Source organism: Euleptes europaea, chromosome 10 (assembly GCF_029931775.1).
Source record: "Euleptes europaea isolate rEulEur1 chromosome 10, rEulEur1.hap1, whole genome shotgun sequence".
Classification (NCBI taxonomy): domain Eukaryota; kingdom Metazoa; phylum Chordata; class Lepidosauria; order Squamata; family Sphaerodactylidae; genus Euleptes; species Euleptes europaea.
In genome coordinates, this window is record NC_079321.1 from 25,402,793 (window position 1) to 25,427,302 (window position 24,510).

General features: G+C 43.9%; 1 protein-coding gene across 1 annotated transcript in view; it reads right to left on the bottom strand.

Annotated features, from left to right (window-relative positions):
* The window catches only part of VSNL1 (visinin like 1), a 91,935-nt gene extending 91,394 nt beyond the window's left edge, over nucleotides 1-541 (bottom strand). The window contains exon 1 of the mRNA XM_056856254.1: nucleotides 509-541. The gene's annotated coding sequence lies outside the window, so the exon portion shown is untranslated. The remainder of the gene's footprint in view (nucleotides 1-508) is intronic.
* Nucleotides 542-24,510: the final 23,969 nt, after the last annotated feature.

A 24,510-nucleotide genomic window follows, 5' to 3' on the forward strand; every position in this document is an offset into this window, starting at 1 on the left:
CGAATGCCTCTGACAATCGGGAGGGGGGCGAGGGGAGGGGGGGAGACCCAAGGAGGAAGGCAGCAATCTGCAAAACGATACCAAGCAGATTTGACACCTAATCCGACACAGCGTTTTTCTTCCCCGCCCCCCCCCCATTGCATCGACGAGAGTCTAGAAAGCAACTTTGCCAGATTTGCATCATCTATTCCAGACATTTGTGTTGGTATGGGGAGGGGAAAAAGAACGCTTCCATAGGTTTTTAGAAACCTCTGGCAATCATCTCCTCCCGCCTCTTCTTTCTTTCTCACTCTACCCCCCCAAAAAAATACTTTGCAAAAAAAATGCCTCCTTTTTGTCACCACCCCGAAGCTGCTCGGCCCCCTCATCTTTTATTCCTGCAAATTACAAGATGATTTTGATTTCCCTGCGCTCATGCCCAAGTTGTGCAAAGGAAAGCCAGAGTCACGCTGCCTTACAATTCGCAGCCAAGAGTACAGAAAGAAAGAAAGAAAGAAAAAACACTTACAGTTTGCGGTGTGCGCTGTCCCCTAAAGCAAAGAATTCACGGTGAAGCTTTTTTTTTTATATATATATATTTCTTTAAAAGATAATTAACAGATCGTTTAACGACCGGGAGCGAAGTGGTCCGCGCTCGCCCTCTTCCCTCTGCCGTTTAAATCCCCCTTTGGGTCCCTTCCGCAAACCCAGCAGCAGCCGCTGCTGCAACACGTCCCCCTGCTTTGCTCTGCAGTGCAGATCAAGAATCCCAAAGAAATTCAAGGTTCCCTTGCTGGAGGGAGCCGCCGTGCGCAGGCGCTCGCCAGAAACCCCGGCCGGTGTGGGATTAAAAACCCGTCGCATTGGAGGCTTGGCCGTGACTGAGCATGCTCGGCCGGCTCTGAGCAGGCTCAGTCGTCCCCGCTGAGGCTTCGTGCCCTCACTAGGGAAGGGCTGCAACTCGAAAACCCTGACCCACGCTGCTCCCGAGGGCTGCCTGCGGGGAAGGAAGTGTGGGTACTGGTCGTGTGCTTTGGGTGAACGGGTGGCACTCGCCTTTTTTTGCTGCGAGCAGCGGGATTCAGCAGGGCAGCGGAAGCACACCGTTGGTGCACGGGAGGTTTTGCATCTGTCGAGATGCGCGTTTTTTCCCCCATCCCAATTCTGAAAAACTCAAAAATAGTTCCCCGTGCTGAGAATATGGATGGGGGGGAAAGGTGCATCTCGACGGCTGCAAATCCAAGACAAAACCTCCCGTGCATAAATGGCCAAAGGCTCGGTGTGAAGAGCGAACCCTGGGGAGGGAGCAAGAGGAAATGCAGGAGGAAGTATGGCTCAACGAGCCATTTCCCCCCCCCCCCCACCATTCCCACAGTACTCTCTTTCTGAGACTGGTGATAATTCACAGAAACCACAATATTCAAAAACCAGTGGGAGAATATTTCAACCTTCCAGGACATTCTGTTGCAGGTTTAAGAGTAGCAGTTCTCTTACAAAGGAATTTCAAAGGGAGATTGGAAAGAGAAACTGCTGAATTACAGTTGATATTCAAACTAAAGTCAATGCAAAATATTGTCGAAGGCTTTCACAGTCAGAGTTCAGAGTCTTGGTACCAAGACCACGGTTACACAGCTGGGATAACCTACAAGAACCAAAAAGTCAATGCATTTACCTGGGCTGAATAAAGACCTTGCATTCATGGCTGATTACCAATGCTGATTTCTCCACACCTGGACATCACAGACTCTCCTGCATACCACACCTAATCCCATCACGCCTGCTATTCACATTTACATACTAACGCTTGTCTGAATTCACTCTCCTCTACTTAAAGACAGATGGATTCACATTCTAGCTGTATCTGAAGAAGTGAGCTGTGGCTCACGAAAGATCATACCCTGCCAGAAAACATTTTTGTTAGTCTTTAAAGTGCTACTGGACTCTTGCCCTTTTCTACTTCTGAGACTGGTGGTAGGCGATACTCCCCTCCCCCACACCCCTCTCATAAAGGGGCCACTGCCCGTGGTAGGTACATTCGCTCCCGTTTTGCCTCTCGCTTTTGCAGCGTTTTCCGGCCATCTTCCAAACTGCGAAACTTGTTTGGCCGAAGGCGGCGACGGGACAACGTGAGGGCATAAACGCTGGGGGCCAGATCCTGTACCCGCAGCTGCAGCAGCAGCTAGGAAACTTCACAAACTCTTCTCAATCTGCTTTCCCTCCTCTTAAAAACGGCTCCTCCACAGGCTTCAAGAGGCGGCACTTTAATATCAATAGCAACAATGAATCACTTGGGTGGTAATTCGGCTTGCCAAAAAGTTGCCAGATCCCTTTTTTGCCACCGGCGGGAGATTTTTGGGGCGGATGGGTTCCAACTTCCAAGACTAGAGTGGGTTACGCCATTTTTATAGACGGCTTCCTACTCAGTGGTCTGCATTTTATTTTTCAACCAATTAGGTCATCACAAAATTCAGTTCAGGTGTGAGAACCAAAATATAAAACAATATTCATGTCTTCAGGATCTCACAGAGTAAGAAGTGATGAAAGGCCTTCTTTCTGTGAATGTGGGGAGTGCTTAGAAGGAAGGCTCTTATATGTAGGGTTGCCAGGTCCCTCTTCGCCACCGGTGGGAGATTTTTGGGGCGGAGCCTGAGGAGGGCGGGCTTTGGGGAGGGGGGGCTTCAGTGCCATAGAGTCCAATTGCCAAAGCGGCCATTTTCTTCAGGTGAACTGGTCTGTGTCGCCTGGAGATGAGTTGTAGTAGCAGGAGATCGCCAGCCGCCACCTGGAAGTTGGCAACCCTAGTGGTAATGGGTTGGGTCTGTGTGGCTGGTGGATCGTGGAAGGACATCACAGATGGTGACAAAATGTCTACATAATTAATTTGGAGAAAATGCCAAGATCAAAAAATGTTTTACATGAGGTTTTCTTCCATTCTTGCTTGTGCTTCTCTTCAGTTTCCTTCTAACTAGAGGTAGAACTTCCCATGAAGATAAGCCCAGCATTCTCTCCTCTATTCTTCTTTGGTCAACCTTCTGCCTTTTCCCTCCAGGCTCCTTCACCATTCGCCTGCGTGCTCTCAGGAACAGCAATTTGCACTCATTATGTGTTCTGTGCTTCCAAGGACACTTTATAGATTTTTGAGTCCAACTTGAGTATTTTGCCAAATTGAATTATATCCTTTTTTGGGGGGGGGGGGGGGAACTAACAAGAAGAAGGAAGCCTTGTTCTTCCTGCTGAACGAACCTGAGTCCAGGCTGTGCAGAGTTTGCTTTGTACTGACAAGACCAACGAAAGCAAAAAAGCAGGATGTTTGTCCGCAAAGTATGGGTCAATATTGTGACAATTTATGGAGATCCAGAGGGGTTACAAGTTGATTTAGTTAGGGGTTACAAGCTCATTTAGTTAATAATTACTGAGTAGTGAAATTTCACATATATTTCTGAGGGGTTTGTTTGTTTGGTCTTCTTTCCCATTCTTTACAAGCAACTTGCTGCGCCCTTAATCTTTAATGGGGAAGGACAGCATTTTTCAGGTACAGAAGAACATTATGGACTGAGTGCTGGGAAAATGCAGTCGCCTTGCAGTCACAATGAAGGAAGATATGCAGATTATGAAATGAATGAGAAAAGTGCTGTGGTGTATTTATTTGCGCTGTTAATGGATTGCCCCGAAGACTTGACCAAGAGTTGCTAAGAAGGAAGCATTTTACCATTTGTAATTTCTCCTTCTATTGTAGTACCCAGGGAGAAAAGCTACATCTGCTGAAATTTTCTCATCTTTGCAGCTCTCTAGAATATAGGAGTCTTCGTGAATCCATAACTTGGCAACCCTTCATACTCGACACAGTTGTTTCCCAAAGCCATGTAATTAGTACAAAGCTGAAATGTGCCTTCACTCTCTAATCCAGAAATCAAAGTGAGGGAGAAAACAAGTATGGACTCCTTAAAAAGGAACAATACCCTTTACTCCTTACATTTGTATAAGTGTTACAGGAATAGGCCCTGCACTTTTACAATGCTATCCTAAGCGATCCAGAACACATCTCTGTTTAGGATGACTCTGCAAGTTCCTGGGACTTCTGTTTACTGCAGAGGCTACTTCTGCTGTTGGAAAAACACAGCCCAAAAGACTCCTGAATATCTTTTCCTGGCTTCACCAAATATCATTTGCCTAACTTTACAAACAGTGTGGGGAACTCCTATCCTTAAGGTAGCACAGAAGCATGGTTTGCCTTCCTGGATGAGCCCTGTATAGCTTGCCCACGTTCATGTGACAGAAACGTGGAAGGAGATGTTGCTAAAAGTCAACATTTCAGACAGAGGACCAGAGCTCTGGTCTCAGTGCAGCTTCTGTAAGCTGCCTGTCCTACTTTTAAGCACTGAACAAATGGTAAAAGCAGTAAGGAAGGGGGGTGGTATTGGTTCGTACTGGTAGGGGCAAGTCAGTTCCGGAGTCTGTTACGTATAGGACATTGGCAGGCTGAGCCACCATTAATTTTGACCTCTCCCCCTGCCCCCCCCCCCAGACAGTTCCAGGCTTATTTTAAGCTCAGGGTTATCATGGAGGATATCAAGGATGAACGATGTCCTTCAGTGGGGCCCAACTATTTTCAATTTCCTTTGATCTAGAAATGGCATACTGTCATTTCACTCATTCTGATAACTTTGTACTCTTTCACAGCACCATATGTGTCAAAACTAATCTGCAACTATTCATCCATCTGTGTTAAATGAAAACTTTCCCACCCCTCAGAGGCTGTTTTGACCAGAATTTAAAGTGTATCAAGAGCAATCCTGATAATGAGACTTCAGTACAACTGAAACCACACAGATTATATGCTTAGGGATAGCTGTGTGCAGGACTTGTTTACTTGCCTTTTCCTGGAGTGTGCCCATTCACTGTACATCTGAAATCTGGCATGTAAAGATGTTTAAAATGAACATTAGGAAGAATTTTCTACCAGTTAGAGTGGTTCCTCAGTGGAACAGGCTTCCTCTGGAGATGGTAAGCTCTCCTTCCCTGGAGGTTTTTAAGAAGAGGTTAGATGGCCATCTGTCAGCAATGCTGATTCTGTGACCTTAGGCAGATGATGAGAGAAAGGGCATCTTGGCCATCTTCTGGTCACTAGGGGTGTGGAGGGGGGAGGTAGTTGTGAATTTCCTGCATTGTCGAGGGGGTTGGACTTGATGGCCCTGGTGGTCCCAACTCTATGATTCTGTGATTCTATGATCCTTTGGCCTTATATAATATTCCATGAGGTACACCATTCTGCAATCCTGTGCACAATTTCTGGGAAGCAAACAAACCCCACTGAGTACTGTGGGAAGTATGGCCTAGGAGACATGCATAGGATTGCACTGGAACTATTGTGTGCCTGGCCTTTATGCTGTGTATTTATTCATTTATTTGTCATACTTTTAGGCTGCACTTTATGGGAGGGAAGGTGGCATGTCATAGCCCGAGCTCATCTGATCTCAAAAGCAGGGTCGGTTCTTGGAAGGGAGATCACCAAGGAAGACTCTGCAGAGAAAGGCCATGGCAAACCACCTCTGCTTCTGACTTGCCTTGAAAGCCTTTTGTTGGGGTCTCCGAAAGTCAGCTGTGACTTGATGGCAATTTACACACACGCAGGTTGCACTTTCAACTGAGTTTCCAAGGGGGCATAAAAAAGCAATAGTAGTTGTTATGTATGTAAATAGTAGAGCAGTAAACAGGGGGAGAACCTAGGAGCTTGAGTCCCACGCAAAGGCTCCTAAACCCTGCTCGCGTGATTGGCCCGAGCCAGCGTGCCCCATTGGCTCTAAGCCGGGTCGCGCTATTGGTGACCCGGGGGTTGTTCCCCCCTATCACGGATCGGGGGGGGGAGTGGCCACAAGTGGCCAGGGGGAATATAAGCGAGGCCGGTTTTCACAGTTCTCAGTTCTGTTTTGTACGACAATAAAGCGTTGTGTTGGAACTCCGTCTTGACCTCGTGTGTCCTCCCCATGAGGATTTAACATTGGTGATGAAGGCTGGTAGGTAGTCCGGCTTGCGACCGAAATCACTCTCGCTGAAATCACCTTCGATCCTCCGTGACCTCGCAGTGCCCGATAGGCAGTCCGGCTCGCCTTGCTGAAATCCCTCGACACACCGAGACGCAACAATTCGCTGCAATGGCCACCCGTGGATCACTGCAAGCGTTTGACTCCGCCAACCCCAGCGAGTGGGAGAGCTACGCGGATCGCATTGCCTGCTTCATGGACGCCAACGACATTGACGACGCTGGCAAGCAGTGCTCGATCTTCCTAAGCATATGTTGTTCCTGTCCAACAAGGCGTCGGTAGCGGAGCCTCTGCACCGACTGCTGGACAAGGCGGCCCCGTGGTCCTGGAGCCAACCGCAGCAGCAGGCGTTCGAAGCCGCCAAGGGTCTTCTTTCGTCCTCGAGCCTGCTCGTCCATTTCGATGAGCGCCTACTGGTGGTTTTGACCTGCAACGCCTCGCCCTACAGCATCAGAGCTGTCCTCAACCACCAGATGCCGGACGGTCGGGAGGCGCCCATTGCATTCTACTCTCGGTCTCTCTCCACGGCGGAGCGCAACTACGCCCAGATTGATCGAGAGGCCCTCGCTGTCGTGGCCGGCGTGAAGAAGGTTCACGACTTCGTTTACAGGGAGATATGCTGGAGAAATGCCGGTGGAAGGCTGCATCGGCTTCTGAGAGCCACGCTGCCACCGTAGTCCAGGGGGGCTGGTGTAAATTGCCCTACGCCGGCGTCTATACCAGTTTGCATGGCACAAGTGTAGGGGTCACGCCAGTTCCTATGGGCATCCCCCCCCTTCAGGATTGCACAGATAGTGCCTTACGTCAAGAGAGACTTCTGCACCAATACATTCATTATTTCGATTGCACTTTTAAAAAGAGGTATAGATAATTTTGAAATCCTGACAGTTGTTTGTTTTGTCACAATATGTTCTGCAATAAGTCCAGTTTGCAGATAATGAAAGTGTGAATGAGGGTGTTTGGTCAAGACCCACCCAGTCAGTTCATGTTTAGGGAAAATAGAAGGAAGCAGCCATTAAAAAAAGATATCCCATCTTGGCAAGGAAAGCAAAGATCCATGATTTGAGATGGGAAGGCTATTTATTTTACTTGCTTCGAGTTGCATAGTTCCTCTTATTTGTATAATGGGATGATATTTTTCTACCTCCAGTTGGGCAACTATCAAATAATCACACTTTACCAGGGAGGAACTGAGACTTGTATAAGGCTATCCCATGGCCAAACTGGGGTTTGAACAAAAATTAAAAGAAAACACAGAATTTAAAAGAATTTAAAACAGAGAAATTAAAAGAAAACACATAATTTGTAACTTTAATAAATAAAGAAACAGACCACATTTTGGGCAGAGTATATAAATTGTTGCTCAAATATGAGACTAAACAACAGCAAGTCAAAACATGTATGATTAAATGGATGCAGAATTTTAAGAAAGATCTCAATGCAGCAATGGGAAAGATTATGGACTAAATCAATTAAATTTACATCTAGCAATAATCTGAGAGAGAACTGGTATAAACAATTTTTAGATGGTATATAACACCAATGGATATTAAGAAAAGGAATGAAACATTTGATAGCCGTTGCTGGAAATGCAAAGATAAAGACGGGACTTATTTTCATTCGTGGTGGTCTTGCAAAAAAGTAAAGAAATTTTGGATACAGGTTCATCAAGAAATACAGAAAGTATTAAGAGTTAAATTTCCTTTAACCATGTTATTGGGAATAGAATCAGTAAATCTGGAAAAGAACCACAGGGACTTATTTAGTTATATGACGACTGCAGCAAGAGTGGTTCTGGCAATGGTGTGGAAGCAAGAGGATATTCCTGAATTGGAGAGATGGCAGCAAAAAATGTTGGAATATGCAGTGAAGGCCAAATTAACCAATATGCTGAAAGGGAGAACAATGGATGAATTCCAAAAGAAATGGAAGTGTTATAATGATTATGCTCACCTGAAAGTATAAGATAAGATATTTGTACTCGAGGTACAGTGGGTTTTAAGGATAGATGAAGATGGGGGAAAGTAGGTAGGAAATTGTAGAGAAATTTTTTTAGTAGAGCCAAAGTAGGGGGATAAGCTTTGATTAATCAGAAGACCGGTAGAGTGAAATACTAAAAGGCTTATATGATTTGTATGCAATTAGAATAGGTTATTATTAAGTAGAATTGATGGTATAATTCAGTGTTTTTGATAATTTATTGGCTTATTCACAATTGTTCACTGATCTCCTTGGAAGAAGTTTTAATCTGTAAGTGTATGTGTATGTTTAAGTGTTTGTAATGTTTAAATTGTCAATAAAATATATTTTAAGAAAATGAAAGCAGCAAAATCATTGGAGAAGTGTGTGCAGAAGGAATGAGCCAGGTGGTGGCTGGAGATCTCCCGCTATTACAACTGATCTCCAGGCAACAAAGACCAGTTCACCTGGAGAAAATGGCTGCTTTGGAAGCTATAGTCTTTGGCATTTATACCCCATTAAAGTCCCTCCCCTCACAAACCCTGCCCTCCTCAGGCTCCACCCCAAAATCTCCAGGTAATTCCCAACCCAGAGCTGGCATCCTTAGTTACAGAGTGGAAAAAGAATAATGAGAAGTCCAAGACTGAGCATTTTCTGTTCTGCACTTTAAAAACAAAAACTTTTGTGCATATGAGAAAGAAATCAAGGGATTCTGTTTCTTTGTTTTCCCTTTCATTCTGGCTTTTCAACTTTAGCTTTAATGTTTTGCAAGGTTTCATCAGTAGAAATTAATAACGTGCGACAAATCTGAAGGCTTTGCTATGATGAATTATTTTAATTGTCAAAGAACAGATAATGTTGGTGATATGTTCTTGCACACTTCATTGATTAATGCTGTCTGCAACTACTAATATGCTGTTGTCAGCAAGATCAAAAAAACCAGTTGAAGTTGGAGTGCTTAGATATGAACAGATTTATTCCCTTGAAATAAACAGAGTTTAGCTGGCTTAAATCAAGGGGTTTGGTATTTATCCTGTTCTTGGATCACAACCTAAGTGATTTATTTTAGTGATTTACTAACGAAAGGTTCTGTTAACATGAATTTGAAACTTATTGCAGTTATAGAGTCAGGGGTTTAGAAAATAATTACTCTAGTTAACACCATGTTTCCCCCCCTATCATGAGTAATTAGGAAGATGTAGAATATCCTATGAGCTAAGCTTGGGAGTTTATATTCTCTCATAACAACTCGTGCATTAAAGGTATTGCATCATCACAGGCTCTTTTTTTTTACTGCTTATACAATTTACAAAATACAAACAAAAGAGGGAAATTACAAGTGGATGTTGATTATTTCTGAAATTCACTCGTCAGTGCTTTGGTGTTAAATATCTCTCGCTTATTCATGCACTACCTCAGTTGTGATCATTATGTGAATTATTTTATGCCATCAGCTGTGTTTGTCTCTGCACTGCATTTTGCTGACCACGTGAGCGCATTTGAACTGTGTCTCGCAGGCATCTACACTAACAGTGTGGCGTCCACAAATTAAAACTTTTTTTTTTGCATTTCCTGCTATAGATTTTTTCTCTCTTTCTCTACCACTTTCTGCTTCTGTGATATGAAAATATTTGTGACTAGTATTAATATATTGGATCCTTAGCGTTTCATGTGCCAGGAAGGAGATACAGATTCTTGAAAAGTGGCGCAGAGTGTTTGGAGAGGCTTGTAATGATCCCAAAGAAGGCAGAGGTTCCCTCCTCAGCCCTTTTGCCTTTTGGATAGATAAGAGAAACAACACCAACCCACTTCTTCCCAATCAATTATGAGGTGCGTTTTTAGAACTGGGAGGTCTGGAACAAAATGGCTTTTGAAGTGTTTGACCAAGCTGACTTCAGAGAATACATACTGTAAGATCAATGGAAGGAATCAAGCCTGAGTTTTTGCTAAATCTTGTCCGATCCTCCTCTTTGTTACAGCTCCCGTTCCTCATTACTTTTGTTCTTGAAGATCCCATGACCCCCAACATAACCTTTTTGGTTGTCAGTGGGGACCCCCTCCAGCCTTGTTCACCAGTGGAAAATCTGCTTGGATCCAACCCTACATTTTTGAAAAGAAGAAGAAGAGTTGGTTTTTATATGCCAACTTTCTCTACTTTTTTAAAGGAGAATCAAACCGCTTTACAATCTCCTTCTGTTCCTCTCCCCACAACAGACACCTTGTGAGGTAGGTGGGGGCTGAGAGAGTTCAGAAAGAACTGTGACTAGCTCAATGTCACCCAGCTGGCTTCATGTAGAGGAGTGGGGAAACAAACCCAGTTTACCAGATTAGAGTCCACCCTCTTAACCACTACACCACGCTGGCTCTCTTTTTATTCTTTTTATAGAAGAAGAAGAGTTGGTTTTTATATGCTGATTTTCTCTATCACTTAAGGAAGAATCAAACTGGCTTACAATCACCCTCCCTTCCCCTCCCCACAACAGACACCCTGTGAGGTAGGTGGGACTGAGAGAGTGTGACTAGCCCAAGGTCACCCAGCTGGCTTCAGGTGCAGGAGTGGGGAAACAAATCCAGTTCACCAGATTAGCCTCCACCACTCATTGTGGAGGAGTGGGGAATCAAACCCGGTTCTCCAGATCAGACTCCACAGCTCCAAACCATTGCTCTTAACCACTACACCCACACTGGCTCTCTTATATTAACATTTACCATTATTAAATTGGTCAGGACTAGTTTAATGATATGTCTGTGCTGCTATTTTGTGTGTTTTTCCGTTGTTACCTATCCTGAGCTATTCATAAGGCTCAAGACAGAGATTGAGCTAAAATAGAACAATACATTCATCTGGAAGCTGTTAAGTACTCTCTTAAGACCCCTCTCTCATGCTGTGGTAGAAGTGTAGGAGCTGTTGCAGTAACAGAGTAAGATGAGAGGCCTGGGTCACCTGGGGAAAATGTTGCCCTCTGGAAACTGTGGCAAAGGGAGGAACTGCAGAATGTGCTCCTCACATGAACCCCAGAGGTATTTACATTACCCCGGCAGTCCAGGAAGTAGTTCCTTTCCATCAGCTCCCATGAGACCAATTTAATGTGAGAAGTTAGCTTAAGGAACAAGTTGTCAACCTCCATTCTACAGCAGACGACACTTCCTGACAACATTGGTGAAAAAGCAATTGCAGAGGATGGTAGAAAAGTATCAGGAACTGGCTTTTCAGAATCATTCTCTATGCTGTGACTAGGGTTGCCAACCTCCAGGTGGTTAGAATTCAAGGTGCAAACACCAGCAAAAAATAAACCTACAATAAGGTGATACACTACAAAATTGCTCTTAAAAATTTATAATGAGAATATTGCTGACAAGCACAACCTTGGTTGAGCAAACAGGAAATATACAAAAGGTCCAAAATAGACACAATATAACAGCATACAAGAGTTTACACGAAGATAAATATAGGCAAAAAATGCTCAATGCATATCATCATTTCAAGTCCATGCATGAAGGTTGCAAAATTCAGGCAACGGAAACCAGACGTGGTGCAATGGAAATCTGGTATAATTCCATTTCAGATGAAACTTTTTCAAGCTCTTAGTCCTTCCGTGCTCAGTTCATTCAACATAAGGAGTGTGCCTTCCTTGTATACATGGACGGCAAAGTAAGACGTCTCACATATATTTCCTTATTGTAGGTTAATTTTTGCTGGTGTTTGCACCTTGAATTCTAAACCCCTGAGTAACACTTGCAGCCCTTTTTTGACTACAACCTCCAGGTGGTGGCTGAAGATCTCCTGGGATTACAACTGATCTCCAGGCAACAGAGATCTGTTCACCTGGAGAAAATGGCCGCTTTGGAAGGTGGACTCTATGGCACTATACCCTACTGAAGTCCCTTCCATCCCTAAACCCCACCCTCCTCAGGCTCTACCCCCAAAATCTCCAAGTATTTCCCAACCCAGGGCTGGCAACCCTAATATGTTTTACATTCTTCTGTGTAAAAAGGGAGGCAGACTGGGTTTTGCTAATATCAAGCTTGTACAACATGGCTAGGCCTTAATTTTTTGGAACCCCAACTTCCTGTTTTGTAGGGTGAAAGGATTTAATGCTGCAGGCATAAAAACACCCCAAAGATCCAAGCATTCAGGTCTCCCAGTAGATTTATTATAGCTAATTTGTTCGTTTTTACTCTAATCTGCTGTTTTTAGGAAGCATGGTATAATTACAGATTGCCTGTTTCAGAGGGTGGAATTAATTCCACTACATGAAAACATGTTGATTTTTTAACGCATATTTGTGTCCATAGTATGATTGCTTCCCCAAGAAGGACCAAGTCATAGGAGCAATAACTATAGAGGGAAAATATTTACTTAGGGGGAGAAATGTTGTGTCCCTTAGCCTGAAGGCTGTTGGGGTGGCTCACACCATAAACCAGTATAAAATATAGTAATGTAATAATTAAAACCCACTGCAGATCATCAGACAATAGCATCATAGCTTGGCTATGTTGTATTTTAAAACAGATATCCTTTTTAAAGCAGATTCCCAAAATCGGAGGGAGCGTTTATAGGAACATTATTTCCTTTGTGTTTTGCTTTCTATTTTGGCCTTGGATTTGTAAGGATGGAGTTTCGCTTGTCCTTGTGCAGTGAACTGAAAGTAACATGGCAGCAGTACAGATTGACAGGGAAGGGGTTTCTTCTATATTGAGGAAAAAGCCAAGGCTGCTGGTGAAAAACTACAGCTTCAAATTCTGACTCTCTTAGGAGAAATGGGCAGCTTGTTTTACTGTTTCTACCCCAATTACATTGAATTGTTTGAACACCAGATGATGGATGTTACATGTGGGACAGAATCAGTCCATTCAGAGCATATTCATACAGCCAACAAGCATGCTCACTGCACTCTAACACTCAACTGTAAATGGTCCTATAAGCAGGGTTGCCAACCTCAAGGTAGTAGCTGAAGATCTCCTGCTATTACAACTGATCTCCAGCTGATATGTCAAAGCCTGTTACAAGTTCACCTGGAGAAAATGGCTGCTTTGGCTATTGGACTCTATGGCATTGAAGTCCCTTCCCTCCCCAAACCCAGCCTCCTCAGGCTCCACCCCAAAAATCTCCCACCGGTGGCGAAGAGGGACCTGGCAATCCTACGTATGAGTCTTCCTTCTAAGCACTCCCCACATTCACAGAAAGAAGGCCTTTCATCACTTCTTACTCTATGAGATCCTGAAGACATGAATATTGTTTTATATTTTGGTTCTCACACCTGAATTGAATTTTGTGATGACCTAATTGGTTGAAAAATAAAATGCAGACCACTGAGTAGGAAGCCGTCTATAAAAATGGTGCATCCCACTCTAGTCTTGGAAGTTGGAACCCATCCACCCAGTTGATTGACAGGGAAACAGAATGGGCAGAAGTATCTTGAGAGGTGTACTAATGGCATGGGAGCTGAGACAACACGTTCTAAAGCCAAGCTGACACACTTCTGAAGAAGGCTTTTGAAGGAGATATCACCACCATCCATCATCACTGCTTCATGGCATGTTTCATCATCATCATCATCAGTATTTACCATCAAGTCACATGGTGACGATGGCAAATAATGGTGACCCCTGGTGGAGTTTTCAAGGCAGGAGACTTCAGAGGTGGTTTGCCATTGCCTGCCTCCGCATAACAACCCTGGTTGGTATTCCTTGGAGGTTTCCCATCCAAATTCTTGCCCTGCTTAGCTTCTGAGATCTGGCAAATTAGGCTAGCCTGGGATATTTAGGTCAGGGCATGCTTCATTACAACCATCATTTAACCCTATCCCATATTTGGCCATTCCAACTGGTCGTTTTCTAGATAGTTTGGCGTTATAAAACATTTATGCTTGCAGACCTGACAGTTTCTTTAGGTAAAATCTCATACAGTGCAATGGTATTTAAAGTGACTCCAATGTAAGCCACTAATTTCAATTGACTTAGATAGCAGCAATAGTGCATAGGTTCGCAGTGTTAAAGGTTTTTGTCTATTCAGCTCTGTAGATGTATTAAAAACAAACACAAAGGGGGGGGGGAACCTCCCCTGTGAAGGCATGGATGGAGGAATGAAGCAATGAATAAATAAATTTGATCCCTGAGCATCCTTTTATCAAGCAGCTAACTCCAGAAATTAATCCAGTGAAAACTGGCTGGCAAATTGGAGGAACTGGTGTGCTGTCAAAGCTCTGTGGTATGCCCATTCACGGAAGTATAAATGGTACAGTTAGATGATGTCGTCATCTATTCCAAGCACATTTCAGTGTTTTGGGTGTCATATAAAAGTAAATGGTCCCCCTTTCTTTCCATCCAATCAGTCTTGCTTAAGACTGTGCTAATACAAACCATTGTAAAACTCTGAATAATTTTTCCCCTACACTAAGATTTTATATATAAAATCAGTGCAGATATAACTTCGAATATGTTTCACTTGAGAAATATAAGGCATATTTTCCCTTTTTTCGGTTTTATAGTAATCCTGTTCACATGTGACAGTAGATCCTACTGTACATCTGTTTGTAAGAAAAAGCCAATGTGTTTTCAATTTACTAATGAAACTAGGGACCATTACCTGGATAAATGTGGGGTTTATATCACCCGTTGACATGTAAAGGCATTAAATGTTACAAGGCAGAAATGGACAGCAATTTCTTGCTGGGACAACAGTCTCTGCTGTACTGAGTCTGGCAGTTCTGAAGCAAGGCTAGAGTTGCCAGGTTCCTCTTTACCACCCGCAGGAGGTTTTTGGGGCGGAGCCTGAGGAGAGCGGGGTTTGGAAAGGGGAGGGGCTTCAATGCCATAGAGTCCAATTGCCAAAGCGGCCATTTTCTCCAGGCGAACTGATCTCTTTCAGCTGGAGATCAGTTGTAATAGCAGGAGATCTCCAGCTAGCACCTGGAGTAGGGTTGCCAGGTCCCTCTTTGCCACCGGCGGGAGGTTTTTGGGGCAGGCAGCAGCAAGGAAAAGAAGCAGCAACAACTGTTTCCAGAGCCTCTGCTGCTGTGTGAATATGGATAAGGGAAAACAGTCTCATTTCATGTCTCTTGTCTCCCCCCCTCCCCCCAAACCTGGAGCCAACTTAGATGAATAATATTCCCATCTTGATGAATATTTAGGTAGCAGGTTTGGGGGGGGGGGGTTGCAATGAAATTGTGCTATGAGACATGATGCCTTCCAGTGATGTGCCTCAATTAAAAAGTGATATTTCTTAATGCATTTTTAATGTAATCTGCTTTATTTCCAAGTCAGCAGTAATAAATAAGTCTTCTTCGTGAAGTCTCTCGAAAACAGGGCATACTGATTGGATCATAGCAAATGCTTAGAAATATCATCCAGACAATTTATAAACGTGAGCAGTATTGGACTTGTGATTTACTTGTCTAATTCTCAAGAGGTTATCTCTGCTTGTAAAACACAAATAAAACGTTCAGGTGAGTTAAGATAAATGCCATTATTTGTAACAGTAACAGCAATGATATTTCCTTAAATATGTAAACTATGCATGATCACTGTGTGCTATACAAAAAATTAAAAGGCCAGAAGCACAGTTAAGAACATTCTGTAATGTGTGACCCTGGACACAAAAAGGAGTGGAAGGAAGGCCGGAGTCAAGAATTGAAAGCCAAATAGGACTTTATAGAGTTATTTGTTCTGCATGACCCTTGCCAGGCCTAATTCAGATGTAATCATGCTCTTAAGAAGCCTTTGGTGTCTAGGTAGCTTTTCTATATCAAAGCATTAACCTCCAGTAAGAGGTACACTTCAGCAATGTGTATGGTTCTTTAAGGGTATTGTACAAATGGAGATACTATTAGAGAATCTTTGCTTCCATTTTATCATTTATTAAAACATAGCTATTAACATTGTTAACACTGACTGACTTGAAAGAAGATGATCATGCCATTCATTAATTCTACATCGATAATAACAGGAGAGGAATTACGTGAGTCCATTAAACATCTTATCAAAAATAAGTATGGTAGGTCACAAGGCAAGGAGCGTGCTCCAAGAAGAAGCTGATCATCGATTCCAGCTCCCACATTTGTGGGCTTTTGGTATCATCTCTAACAATAGCTAACTGTCCCACTTGATGGAAAACAGGTCCTTGGCTAATAGTGTTGCCAACCTCCAGGTACTAGCTGGAGATCTCCTGCTATTACAACTGATCTCCAGCTGATAGAGATCAGTTCCCCTGGAGAAAATGGCCCCTTTGGCAATTGGACTCTATGGCATTGAAGTTCCTCCCCAAACCCCGCCCTCCTCAGGCTCCGCCCCAAAAATCTGCCACCGGTGGCAAAGATGTACCTGGCAACCCTATTGGCTAACTAATCATCTCATAACTTCAAACACCATACAAAGATATCTATGCTCATAACAAAGAATATCAGAAATAATCATTCCAAGTTTCTAACACATAAGATTATCTTTTGGCCCCCAAAGTATAGCTTTTTATCTCTGCCCTTGGTGCGATATTCTTGCCATTCTCAGGCATTTCTTGAATCTGGGACCCATTGTATATCTACTGATATGAATTTGATTATTTCTAGTTTATGGGAGGCCATATTATTCTGTAGCTCTTTTGTTCTTTGTCCCTATTCCAAGGCTGTGTTATTTTCTGTTTCTTCATTCCTTATCAGGCATGTCTCGGGTTAGGCAGTAAAACAACAAAAAGGGAAAAAACTCAACCAAATGAGTAGACAAAGCTTAAAAGGTTGAGCTGCAAACTGAACAATATAACAAAATAATTACATTTATTTCCAGGGGTACACAGTAAAATTGTTAACAACACAGGGCCTGGGATACAGGCTACATATATAAATATCGGTTATAAAATTCCTATGCACAGTAGATATAGCAATGTAAATGACCAATGCTTAACCAGACACGTTTCAGCCTGAGTAGGCCTTCAAGCCACACAAAATATTAGATTAAAATATTTATTTCTGGATGTGTTACTATAATTTTATTTATGACCACTGAGGAAGGCCTCAGGGTCTCTATGCAGGAATATCAGGGTCTCTACGCAGAGGCAGGCAGGGGCAAAACACCTTTGAAAGTCTCTTGCCTTGAAAACGCTACAACATTGCCATAAAACAGCTGTGACCTGACAGCAAAAAAACCCCAAAGAACTGTTGGAATGGAAGATGAGATTTAGTAGAGTTTCCTGGCAGCTACACTTTAACTTCCCTTTGAAGGCTGATTCCTACACACAATTGTGCTATATGATGTCTCATCAATGTCTCCACAGAAATCTGTGTCTGAAGTAAGGATCTATAAATACTTGGTTTGTGACATTGATGTATGAGACTGTTTCACACAAGCAAATCATCACCTAGTTGAAGTCAATAAATGAAGAACAGACATGGCTGGATTCATCTGAAAAGAGAACGGGAGCTCATATTGTGCTCACCTCAGGAATGCTGCATCAAACAAAATTCCCATGGTGATCTTCATCACCAAACCACAACCATTCTCTGTAGCATTCAGAAGGGTTTATTCTGCAAATGGGCAGCCATCATGCAAAACCATGGGTTATTTCCTATTAACTATAGTTTTGTGAAACCAGGATTCACCTCCAAACCTGCCACTCAGATCCTGGTTTTCCTTTACAAATGCTGGCTTCTGGGAGGGGAACACCAGAAAACAAGCCAGGATGTCAGCATCTGGGCATCATGAGAACCCACAATTAAGACTGTATTAATAAACCAACTTCACATTCTGGCATGAGGTGCCCTAACTAACTACGGTTAGTGGAGTGCCTTCCATTAAGGCAATGATGCTAACTATAGGACTGGAGTTGTGCTGATGGAAGAGGCAGCAAGGGTGATTTTGTTCCCTTCCTCCTCCCCAGTGCAGCTCCCAGCTCATGTGGTTCCACAGCCCTGCAAAAACCTTTGAGACCCAGTGTGGTGTTAAGAATGGTGGTTTGGAGCAGTGGACTAATATGGACAACCAGGTTTGATTCCCCACTCCTCCACATCAACGGCGGATGCTAATCAGGTGAACTGGGTTGGTTTCCCCAATCCTACACATGAAGCCAGCTGGGTGATCTTGGGCTAGTCACAGCTCTCTTAGAGCTCTCTCAGCCCCACCTACCTCACAGGGTGTCTGTTGTGGGGAGGGGAAAGGAAGGTGATTGGAAGACGGTTTGATTCTTCCTTAAGTGGTAGAGAAAGTCAGCATATAAAGACCAACTCTTCTTCTTTCCTGTGTCCTTGGTTTGGCCATAGACATAGATTATTTTATATCTCTGGTCCTGGCAACCTCTCCCTGTGGTCATGCAAGGAATCAATCCTTCCTCTTCCTTGGAAGCTGAAACTAAGCAGTTTGTTTTGCCAAAAGCCACAAGCTGATTCCAGCGTTCCTCTGCCTCACTGGAAGTGCTTCAGAAGAACTCAGGAGGCATTGCCTCTGTGTCTGAAGGGAGTGGCCCATTTGGAAACAGCTACTTCCAGCTTAAGAGGATGCTTGGCTTGGAACCTCCTGACATTTTGTGCAATCTCCCAACATTCTGTGATTGCCCCTGTCCCTATGGCTACAATATGGCACCCTTTCTCAAAACCCCAGAAGTGTCAAGAGTTTCAACAAGTCTGAGGACCCCTAAAGCCCCTCTCAAACTGGAACCTCCCTCATCCCATACTAAATCCATTGCAAATAGGAAGCAAGTGCCAGATCCTAGTGATTGCTCTGTTTAAAGCATTACCATTGCCATCTTAAGCAGAGTTACACATTTCTAACCCCCTTAACTACTGTGGACCTAGAAGGCTGCAACTCTGCTTGCCCTGTCCTGGATGGCCCAGGCTAGCCTGATCTTATCTGATCTCATTAACTAAGCTGGGTCAGCCGTGGTTAGTATTTGGATGGGAGACCACCGAGGAGGGTTTCTATGCAGAGGCAGGCAATGGCAACTTACCTCTGAGGGGCTGTGGTTCACTGGTAGAGCACCTGCTGGGCATGCAGAAGGTCCCAGGTTCAATCCCTGGCATCTCCAGTTAAAGGGACTAGTCAAGCAGGTGATGTGAAAGACCTCAGCCTGAGATCCTGGAGAGCCGCTGCCAGTCTGACTAGACAATACTGACTTTGATGGACCAAAGTCTGATTCAGTATAAGGCAGCTTCATGTGTTCATGTGTTTTGTTTCTTGCCTCGAAAACGCTATAGGGTTGCCATGAATCGGCTGCAATTTGATGGCACTTTCTTCCACCACCAACTCCGTTTAGGGCTGCACTGTACCAATCCCAGGAAAAGAGCAGTCCGACTAAATAATGGTCCTTAAACTGCTTGATGGGTGTAGTAGTGATCCGGCTGCCGCTGGGCTCGTTACAGATCTCGATCAATACCTCACTGAGGTTTTAGTTGCACAGGCTGCATTTCCTCAAGCACACGTTTTCCCAGACCAAGCACAAAAAGCCTTTTAAAGTTAATGGTCTTACAAATTGAATATATGCTTCAACCTGAACACCGAGGTTGCCTTGAAAGCCCATGCCAGCCTTAGTGACTATCAGTAGTGCTCTGAGCACAGGAGTTTTTATTAACCCAACAGCCTCCTGGATCTGACTTGTGGGTTAGGGAATTCAGCCCTCCATTTTATCCTCACACAAATCAGTGAGGTAGGTGATGCTCGGACCAGCCCAAAGTCACCCAGGGAGCATCATAGCAGCAAGGGCATCAGAGTCCAGGAGTACCCAGTTCACATACCAAATAAGTTCTCACTCTGCGCATCTGAGGGCGAATTTCAACTGGATGCTACAAAGGACTTCCTTGTGAGATACTGTGTGCAATCAGCATCTTGGGTCGCAATGCATGGAATGATGCTCTGCATGCTACATCAGCACACCACATCAATGTCAGCTCAGCATCTGATGTGTTAACATGGTGCACATAGTAGTTCCACAAAGATACGCTTTTCTCAGAAACAGTTAAATAGGGCATAATGGGCTGTTGTGTATGAGGAGGCCTGTCGTATTATCCTTTATAACAGAGCTGAGCAAAGGGGAGGGGAAAGGTGAATTGCTTCTTTTTGGCACACAGGGCACAGTATGCCAACCTTACCTAATCTTTGGCCTTTTATGCATGGATGTTTCCTTGCGGTCACCCCCCTCCACTGCTTCGGGGCTTTGCTTTGATTATGCATGCCTTTTCTGACAGTCAGAGGTAACATCACTCTCTCCGCACGTTTTGCCAATGGACAGCATTCAGAAAACGCAGGCAAAATTCACGGAAATGCTCAGTGGGTTGGAAAATGCATTCATAATCAAAGCAACGCCCCAAAGCAGCCAGGGGAGTGACCACGAGGGAAACAGCCTTGCATAAAAGGCCTTCCTTTCTGCCTCCATGGTAATAGCAGTTCTTCATAGGAAAGGAGAAGGGACTGAATAGGGTTGCCAGGTCCCTCTTCGCCACCGGTGGGAGGTTTTGGAAGTGGAGCCTGAGGAGGGCAGGGTTTGAGGATGGACTTCAATGCCATAGAGTCCAATTGCCAAAGTGGCCATTTTCTCCAGGTGAACTGATCTCTATCAGTTGGAGATCAGTTGTAACCCTTCTATCCAGTACTTTACACGTTTACTTGAGCCACTCCCCACAAGGATCTTAATCTACATAAAAAGCCTCACTGTCATCGTCCTACTTGCTTACGGCATCATCCTACTGGCTTAGGCCATCCAATAATAAATGCAATAAACACTTAAAAAAAAAGAAATCCCATATTGGGTTGGATGCAGCCAAATTTTTTCAACCTTACCCAATATTGTTCTTTACTACAGCTCCTGTCTCACATTGCTTTAGTTCATGTTGGTCCCGTGACCCCAAGTGTATACTTTTTTTGATAGTGAAAAGGGATCTCCTTTTTCCTTTTGCACCAGTAGAAAAGCTGGATGGATCCAGCTCCTTATCTGGAGACAAAACTTTGGGAAGCATGATCAAAGCTTACAAATCCAAAAAACACAATGCAATAAAAAAAAAGAGCAAAAGTGAACTGATTGTAAAGGAAAACAGAATTTACATCACATTTAAAAGGGAAAGGCAGAGAAATGCCTGAAAATGGCAAGAAATGTACAAACAAGCAAAATGTGTGCTTTCTTAGCCAAAACGCCTTCTAAACATTTCATGGCCAAGAGGTTTAGGTCAGCAGGATCCAAATGTACTCAGTTTCAAAAAAGTAATTTGTTCAAGCCATTGCAAAATAGAAAGAGCCACATGTCCCTAAGCAAAGCCAAAGGGAGTTTGCCCCATGGCGAATGAATGCTCTCTTTTCAGTTACCCACACCCTCTCTTTGAGACTGAAAACTCACTCAGTCAGAACTGATAAAAAGCTTTTTACCTAATGAGATGAAATATTGAAAACTAGCCAATCAGAGAAGAGAAGACAAATAAGGTTTTCAAAACTTCGTGCTAGTGTAGGAAAGGCTAATCTCATTTTGAAGATGTGAGAAAGAATATAAAACTGATTACCTGTGTGAAATGGGATTCCTCCACAGAAAATTGAATGCATAAAACTAAGTAGGCAGGCTGCTGACAATGGGGGATGCAGGTTTTGAATTTTACAAGGGAATGGAGCTGGTTAAATGGAGCCAACTTTTAAAATGCTGTCCAAGGTGAGTCACCTACATCAAAAGTATCTCCCCGTTCCTTCTCCTCCATTTCATTTGGCAGGTAATTGGTGCGATCCATCGTTTTGTCAAATGAGCAAATGAGTCCAAGTAGGTAGACTCAGTTCAAATTCTAATTTTGGAATAATTTATATAACTTTCACAGTTTAAGCCATAACCATCTCTCTGGTAGTTCCAGTTCCTCCATTTTAGCTCAAATTTGCATCAGAATGTTTGTGAAGCCAACCAACAAGAAATATTTGTTCAGTTTCCATCATGTTGACAGACATAATTACGATCAAATGTGTCAGAAAATCACCAATTTTATTTCCGCTTACGGTGTTAATCATGCAGATAGTTTACTCCTCTGAGAATAGCCTCAGAAAATGAGAACAGCAGCTTCCCTAAAGGCCTTCTGGATGGGTTTGAAGACTTGCCTTTTCCAGAGACGTTTTGCGACAGATCAATTAGAAATGGTGAGGGAGCAGGCATAGCACTATTTGAACACCGTTGTTTGCTGATTTTTACTGTATTCTAACTGAATTTGTATTATATTTCACTGACATTTTATTTTAATTGTATTTTATTGGGTTGTAAACCACCTTGGAGACTTGTAATGAAAAGGTGATCAATAAATAAGCTTCACAGTGGGTAGCCGTGTTAGTCTGTTTGCAGTAGTCAAAAAGGGCAAGAGTCCAGTAGCACCTTAAAGACTAACAAAAATATTTTCTGGTAGGGTATGAGCTTTCGTGAGCCACAGCTGAAGAAGTGAGCTGTGGCTCACAAAAGCTCATACCCTACCAGAAAATATTTTTGTTAGTCTTTAAGGTGCTACTGGACTCTTGCCCTTTTTGACTAATAAATAAGCTTGAAAACCTTGTTAACTTGTGTTGTCCCGCGTCGGGCCATTCCCAGGCCCATCCGGGACGAATACCGACCCCCCCGAGTCCACCCGCGGGGGTTCCCCAACCCGGGGGGGTGGGGGAAAGCAGGGACAGGGGTGCCGGCTCCCCTGCAGGAAGCCCCCACACGCCCCAGGACTCACCCCAGTCTTCCCCCCTAGGGACCCGACGGAGCGGCACGGAGGCAGGACCGCCCAGGAGCAGCGGTGACGGCCGCCCACTCCCGGCAGCGGTCGCAGCCGGTCTGACGCGCGCCGCCGCGTCCCGGCCCGCCATTCTGCTTCTCCCTATTCTGTCCTAACAGTAGCTTTTTGTCCAGGTTGCACATCAAAATAATCAGATGCGGTGGCACACCCATTTCTTTTAAAACCAACCATAGTTTTTCATGATCCACACAGTCAAACACTTTTCTTTAATCTATGAAATACAAGCTGATTTTCTTCCAAAACTCTCTCATATATTCTAGTAACCATTGTAAATTTGCAATATGATCTCTAGTGCCCCTTGCTTTTCTGAATCCAGTTTAAACATCAGGCATTTCTTGTTTCATATATGGTTACAGTCTTTGTTGATCATTACTTTACTTGCGTGAGAAATTAATGGTCCAATAGTTGCTTCAGTCTGTGATGTCTCTTTTTTTCAGAATTGGAATATAAATTGAGTGTTTCTGGTCTGTGGGCCATTGTTTTGTTTTCCATATTGTTGTCATATTCTTGTTAAGATTTTGATGAACTCTGTTTCTGCGACTTGGAATAGCTTTATTGATATCCCATCTACTCCTGGTGATGTGTTTCTCCCAAATATCCTCAGTGCAGCTTTCACTTGACTTTCTAAAACTGTAGGTTCTTCAAAAGATTCTTCTTGGAAGGAATCTGTCATCCTTTCATTTCGTCTATATAGTTCTTCAGGGTATTATTCTCATCTTTTCTTTATTTTGTCCTGTTCAGTTGATGTATTTCTGTGTCGATCTTTCATCATGCCAACCGTGCTTGAAATTTCATTTTTATTTCTTGGATCTTGTAGAACAGATCTCTCGTTCTTCCTTTTTTGGTTGTTCTCTTCTATTTCTTTACACTGGTTATTATAATAGTTCTGTCTCTACTAGATCAGTAGCACCAAAGTATCCTCTGCAACAGGCTTGGGTGGTGATCATGCAGCACTAGTTCGCCCACAATACATCCCAGAGGTGTGATGGTGTGGCCGTGACAGGTGGGGTGAACCAACCAAACACAGGGATGGCAGCAATGCACCACCCTTCTCCACTTTCCTCCCCATGAGAACTTCAGTCATGGCTGCGCTAGTGGTTCTGCACCAGATGGAGGCCCAGGAGGAGCAGATGGTAACTGTGCAGCAGCTCCTAGAGAGAGATGTGGCCAGTGTCCAAGAGCTGCTGCACAATATTGAGTGGCACATGTACAGCCTTCTGGGAGCTATCGCAGGCCTGCCTTGTGGCAATTGACCCATGAACCTCTGGGACATAAGGGGTATCTGCACCAGCTAACTGGAGCCATGAGCAGGCTCGCTGACTTCCTTTGGGCACTGCTGGGAGAAGTAGCCTCCACCCCCTCATTGAGAAGGGGTACTTATGCAGCCTGACCTATCATTACACTGGGTGGGGTGCCTTACATTGCTGGTTTGCCCGTGTTGCAGTTAATGTTGGATAGTTGCTATTTGTGTGTTCACAGTAAAGTTTATTATGTTTATTGTATGCTCTGTTGCCTCTGACACAAGGAGGGCTCTGCCTTCCTGCCCTACCTAGCCCATTGCAGGCCAAATCTGCCTTCCAGGTACAACACCCCCTGGGTGACCTGACGTTGTGTCACAGGGCCGAGAGCTTAGGTTGGCTGGGAGTGTCTTGGGGGGGGGGGCTGTGCTGGTCTTGTTGCTGCTATGGACAGTTCTGAACACTGGCTGCTTAGTGGTACACTGGACAGGTCCCACCGAAGGAAGAAACATGTCAACAGTGATTTCCCCAACGGGATATGTACCTAGTCATCACCAACAACTGAGCACCCTCTCGAACCCA